At 45.6% G+C, this 6250-nt stretch overlaps 1 protein-coding gene across 1 annotated transcript in view; it reads right to left on the bottom strand.

Annotated features, from left to right (window-relative positions):
- Positions 1–6250, bottom strand: part of CLSTN3 (calsyntenin 3) — a 61085-nt gene that overhangs the window by 48119 nt on the left and 6716 nt on the right. The window lies entirely within an intron of this gene.

The following is a 6250-nucleotide window of genomic DNA, read 5'->3' on the forward strand; positions in this document are numbered from 1 at the left end:
GGAGACCACGGTTCTACCCCTGGGTCTGGAAGAACTCCTGGAGGAGGGCACGGCAATCCACTCCAGTATTCTTGCCTGGAGAAACCCAGAAGAGCCTGGCAGACTACAGTCCATGGGGTTGCAAAATGTAGGACATGACTAAAGCCACTGAGCACACCTGCATAAGCTCCCAGGACTGAAAGGATCTGTGTGGCCTGAGCTGGTAGCCAAGGATCAAAAGTTCTTCTCCATTAACCCCATGGATTCAAGATGCCCCCAGAGCCAAGGTCTATCATTGTCTTCAGGATCCCTGGCCTCATGCTTCTAATCTCATCTAGCTTAGAAAGGGCTGTCTGGTCACAATGATCATTTTTGTTGTCTAGTCATACAGTCGTGTCGGAATCTTTGCGACCCCATGGACTACAACACGCCAGGCTTCCCTGTCCATCACCAACTCCTGCAGCTTGCTCAAACTCATGTCCATTCAGTCAGTGATGCCATCCAACCATCTCATCTTCTGTCGCTCCCTTCTTCTCCTGCCCTCAATCTTTCCCAGCATCAGGGTCTTTTCCAGTGAGTCAGCTCTTTGCCTCAGGTAGCCAAAGTATTGGAGCTTCAGCTTCAGCACCAGTCCTTCCATAATTACCAAGTCCTTTTGTAACTATCAAAGTCATTTAGTAATATTACAAGAATTTCACTAAACAGTAACCTTTTTTAACCCATCGGTAGCCCTATTCTCTAATATACTGTTCCTGAATATTAGAGGCTATTTATTTTAGACAGTTCTTGAGTTTTCTATTTTTGTGGACATAGTATACTTAGCATTTCATTGTTCGTTTCCTTTATTTTCTTTATTCAGTTCTCCTGCTGAGGGCGGGGGCCTCCACAGAGGAAATGTGCTTCTACTCTTTAGGGGCTCACATTTGACTAAGGGAAGGGGGACAGAATAGATGATTGAAAGACAAGAAGTTACCAGTCTGCCTGGGACTGAATCCGTTTTGAGATTGAAAGCCCCATGTCCCAGACAAACCAGGATGATTTCTAATAGGTCACCTCACTAGAGGCAAGTCCTCCCAAATTAAATGGAGTTAGAGTTCAGAATTTCATTTCAATCCATAGATTGGCCTCTTAGCTCTACCTCTTCGCCTTCTTTTTTTTATCTTATTTTTAAATTGACTTTTAGTGGTTGCTCTGGCAACTTCTCTCAAACTCTGTACCCTTGAAAAGCATTGAGACCATTTATTCTTCCTTCTGCTCATTCATTCCGCTGTTCAGGGCCTTTGGCTCAGCTTTTGTCTCGGAAAATGAATTTTCTAATTTTTCTTGACTCCTCCTTATAGTTTCTGTTTCTTCTTGCAGTATTAGCATTCCTTGTTGATAGCCTTTCTTAATTTCTTCAGAGATTGGCACAACACTATAAATCAACTATGGGCGCATGCCAACTTGCTTCAGTTGTGTCCAACTCTTTGGGACCCCATGGATTGTAGCCTGCCAGGCTCCTCTGTCCATGGAATTCTCTGGGCAAGAATACTGGAGTGAGTTGCCATGCCCTCCTCCAGGGGATCCTCCCAACCCAGGGATCGAACCCAGGCCTCCCGAATTACAGGCCTGTAATTTGGGCCTGTAATTAAAAAAAAAAAATCACTGGCTTAAGGATGGAGATGGCAGAAGAGTCAGTGACCTTGAAGATAGATAAATAGAAATTAACCGATCTGAAGGACAGAGAGGGAAAAAACTTCAAAATGAGCAGAAACTCAGGCCATCAGGGTACCGTCTCTTCTGATCTGTCCTCCAGTAGCTCATTCACCTTGATTCCTGCCCATAACCCTACAAACTGGAACATCTCTCCTACAGCAGCTCTGCTCACGACAAAGTCTTGACGTTTTCTTTTATCTGAAAATGCTTTCATTTCATCTTCAATCTTGAAGAATATTTTCACTGGCAAAGGAACTCGGAGCTGAGGACTTTTTTTCTTTTGCTGTTCTGAAGATGCTGCGACACCGCTTGCTTCTATATGGTTTTTGATGAGAAAGCAGTGACATTGAGAATGTTGTTCTCTGTTTGCGGCATGTCCTTTATCTCTGTCCAGCCTCTTTCAAGCTTCCCTTCTTATCTTTGGTTTTTAGCAGTTTGACTCTGATGTGCCTTTTTGTTTATTTTCAATTCCAATTGGAGTTTATGAAGTTTCTTGAACCTGAAGATATATGCCTTTCACAAAAGCTGGAAAGTTCCAGCCATTATTCCTTTGAATATTTTTGCTGCCTCACTCTCTCTCCCCCCTCTCCTTCTGGGACTCCAAGAATACATATCTTAGAGGGTTTTTTTAATATCAGCCCCCTGAGTTTCTGCTCATTTTGAAAGTTTTTTCCCTCTCTGTCCTTCAGATCGGTTAATTTCTATTTATCTATCTTCAAGGTCACTGACTCTTCTGTCATCTCCATCCTTCTATTAAGCCAGTGATTTTTTTTTTAAATTTCATATCCTGCCTCTCTATGGTTCTATATTTTGAGTTTCTCTTTCTCTGTTTGTGTTCCTGTCTTTTTTCTTTCAAAGGAGCATAGCTTGCTACCCGATGGACTGTAGCTTTGCATCTCTGTGTGCTGAAGTCCTTGGGCACTGACTCCACCATCTGGGTCATCTCAGGGGCTGGTCTGTTGTCTTTCTTTAGAGTGTGGTTTGTGTTTTCCTGTTTCTTCTTATTTGGAGTAATTGTGGATTATATCCTGGACATTATAAAGTCTGTGGGTTCTGTGATGTTCCTCCAAAAACTATTGATTTTTTTTTCAAGTAGGCAGTTAACTTGGTTCACTCAACCTGCAGACTGTCTTGAGATGAGCAATAGCCCAAATTTAAGTCATCTTCTTTTAGTCCTAGCTGGGTTGCCTGGAGCCTTCCCCCAAGCAGCCATTGTTGAGGGGAATGATGTAGAAATATCTGAGACACTCAAGTAGCTTACAGCCGGATTATGAGCCAAGCATCACACAGTGAGAGAACGATGCACAGCTTGGAGCTCAGGAAGGTGGGTCAGGCTCAGTGCTATGGTCCCACCTCTTACACTCACATGGCCTGTGCCCACATGTAGATCGAGGTGAGCGAAAGCACCCGGTGGTGCAGAGATTAAGAAAAGCATGCTTGCTCTCCCTAAGACCTGCTCGCTTTCTCAAGGCTCCTCTACCTCCCCACTCCCAGCCCTGAGGACCCCCCATGCCTAAGTCTCTGCCATAATTGATGGGGCAGCTACTTCTGCTTCTTCTGCCCAGGTTACAAGCTGCAGAGCAACAGCTGCTTCTATCTCCCTGCCAGCTGGAGAGGAGGCCCCAGAGAGGGGAGGTGATCCTGGAAGCAGGACTGGGGAACTGCTGACCCCCAACAGCCCCACACGGTCCTGCCTCACTAGCCCCCCTAGTCACACATGGGCCTGTGGTCACCAGCTGAGGCTCCTTCTCAGTCCCCAGTCCCTGGTGGCTTTCTCTCCTGACCCCAACACACACTACAGCTGTACCATCCAGGTGGGCCCTGGTCAGGTTCTCCTGTGCAAAGGGTCAGATTCACCAAAATGGGGACTATATCCAGGCCCTGGGCCTCTCCAGACTCCAGCTGCAGGAGGGGTCACTCCCCTTCACCCTCTCAGGCCCCTGCCCTCTTTCCCACCCAGTCTCTACCCAGCACTTTACCCCTTTGAGTGACCAGCTGCCCTGGTTCATTCAGAATTTCCCGTTTTAAAACTGAAAGCCCTACATCCCAAGAAGGCTTTTAGTCCCATGCAAATTGGCATCCTGCCTGCCTTGGGGTTTGCTTTCAAAGGCCTCCTTCTCCTGTCCTCCAGAATGTCTCCAGGAGCGATGGGCTAACCAAGGTACTTCACTAAATCCTGCTCTTAGGAAGGCAGCACAGGCTTAGGAGCAGAGTGCAACCCAGCCCACACAGACCGTCCAAGGGAACAGGGAATGATGCTCCAAAGGAATACCAGAGCAGGAGCCCCGGCCCCCATGGGAGCCTCAGCTGCTCTCTTCCCACCAGATGGGTCATGGACCGGTACTGTTGTTCATGCCTGTGGATATGTCTCTGGCTTCCCAGATGCTCCTTGTAACCATAAGAGTTATATATCAATAAAAGGGCAGGTTTCAGGACTTCCCTCGTGCTTCAGTGGTTAAGACTCTGAGCTTCCAACCCAGGAAAGACCAGGATTCGATCCTTGGTTAGGGAACTAAGATCTTGCATGCTGCAGGGCCAAAAAATAGAATAAAAATAAACCATCTCCAATATTTACCCCTGAGTCAGAGAGCAAGTATTATCTACTCTAGAGACTTTTTTAAGGTCATGCTGACAATCACTATATTTCCAGGAACTTTCCACTGTACCTGTTCCTTGAGCCTTCCCCAGACACAGCCCCATGGCCTCACTCGGGCCAAGCCCTCACACTCCCATTGGAGGGAAAAGACCTTTCTCCCACCTGAAGATGGGAAACACAACGTGTCCAATATCCATTTAACCTTCTCTTTTCCTTTGAACATGTTAAGCTGCCTTTTTTTCCCCTCTAAATACTCTATAATGAAATGCTGGTACTTGGTTTTAGAAAGCAAGCCCACAAATGCTTATGAAATAAATCTCAGGAAGATGAGAGTATAATCCTTCTTATCCTGGAGCTGCAGAAAATCAGACATGATTCTTCTTCACAGAGTTGATCCTGATAAAGGGGTGAATCGAGAACATTCAGTGAAGATAGGTAATCCTGTTCTCTGTTATACTTCTGTCATCTTTGGGAGTGTAACCTGTATGGAGGAATCTTTTTAAGATATTCAGACTTCAGAGATGATTGCTATAGGAGCAGTGCAATGGCATCTATAAACTTTAAAAGGCAGCAACTCAGGAATTCTCTGGAAATCCAACGGTTAGGATGCCAAGCTTCCACTGCCTGGGGTACAGGTTTAAGAATTGGTTGGGGGACTAAGATCCTGTCTGCTGGGTAGCACAGCCCCAAAACAAACAAACAAAAGGCTGCAACTCTGGTCAGCCATTGATAACTTATTCCTCTGAAAACGATATTTAAATTAACTTCTTCAGGAACTTCCCTGGCAGTTCAGAGGTTAAGACTTCACCTTCCAACGCAGCAGGTGCACGTTCAACCTGTGGTCCAGAAGCTAAGGTCCCACATGCTTTGCAGCCAAAAAACCAAAACGTAAAACAGAAAAGTGAAAGTGGAAGTCGCTCAGTAGTGTCCAATTCTTTGTGACCCCATGGATTATACAGTCCATGGAATTCTCCAGGCCAGAATCCCAGAGTGGGTAGCCTTCCCCTTCTCCAGGGGATCTTCACAGCTCAGGGATCAAACCCAGGTCTCCCACATTGCAGGCAGCTTCTTTACTATTTGAGTCATAAACAGAAGCAATATTGTAACAAATTCAATAAAGACTTTAAAAATGGTCCATAAAATAATAGTTCAGTTCAGTCGCTCAGTCGTGTCCAACTCTTTGCGACACCATGAATCACAGCACGCCAGGACTCCCTGTCTATCACCAACTCCTGGAGTTCACTCAAACTCATGTCCACAGAGTTGGTGATGCCATCCAGCCATCTCATTCTCTGTCGTCCCCTTATCCTCCTGCCCCCAATCCCTCCCAGCATCAGAGTCTTTTCCAGTGAGTCAACTCGTCACATGAGGTGGCCAAAGTATTGGGGTTTCAGCTTTAACATCAATCCTTCCAATGAACACCCAGGACTGATCTCCTTTAGAATGGACTGGTTGGATCTCCTTGCAGTCCAAGGGACTCTCAAGAGTCTTCTCTAACACCACAGTTCAAAAGCATCAATTTTTCTGCGCTCAGCTCTCTTCACAGTCCAACTCTCACATCCATACGTGACCACTGGAAAAACCATAGCCTTGACTAGACGGACCTTGGTTGGCAAAGTAATGTCTCTGCTTTTTAATATGCTATCTAGGTTGGTCATAACTTTCCTTCCAAGGAGTAAGCGTCTTTTAATTTCATGGCTGCAATCAGCATCCGCAGTGATTTTGGAGCCCAAAAATATAAAATCTGACACTGTTTCCACTGTTTCCTCATCTGTTTCCCATGAAGTGATTAACCTCTTCCGTTTCCAGAAAGCTTAAGTACTTGTGAGACTTTTGTTAGACCAGACGGATACCTTTGGAACTCTCTTCTCCTTCTTTCGAGCATAAAGGTAAAATTCCAATACTCTACTTGACTTTCCTCTCACCCCCACCCCCAAAGTTTTTAAGAGCTTCGGAGCCTGCAGGTACTTGAATTAACAG

This window comes from Moschus berezovskii, chromosome 6 (genome assembly GCF_049115385.1).
Source record: "Moschus berezovskii isolate FMDL1 chromosome 6, NW_MosBer_1.0, whole genome shotgun sequence".
Taxonomy (NCBI): Eukaryota; Metazoa; Chordata; class Mammalia; order Artiodactyla; family Moschidae; genus Moschus; species Moschus berezovskii.